Raw genomic sequence first — 230 nt, 5'->3', positions numbered from 1 at the left:
ATAAGCCCAGGGTTCTCAAACCTGGCTCGGGGCTCCGCACCTCGACCATTCCCAAGTCCCGGGACATGTTCCCCGGCCCAAGGCTCCGCACCTTGGTTATTTATAAGCCAGGGTTCTCAAACCTGGCTCGGGGCTCCGCACCTCGACCATTCCCAAGTCCCGGGACATGTTCCCCGGCCCAAGGCTCCGCACCTTGGTTATTTATAAGCCCATAGTTCTCAAACCTGGCT

The sequence above is a fragment of the Primulina huaijiensis genome, chromosome 11 (assembly GCF_012295235.1).
Source record: "Primulina huaijiensis isolate GDHJ02 chromosome 11, ASM1229523v2, whole genome shotgun sequence".
Classification (NCBI taxonomy): Eukaryota; Viridiplantae; Streptophyta; class Magnoliopsida; order Lamiales; family Gesneriaceae; genus Primulina; species Primulina huaijiensis.
Note: the sequence above shows the minus strand (reverse complement) of the source record.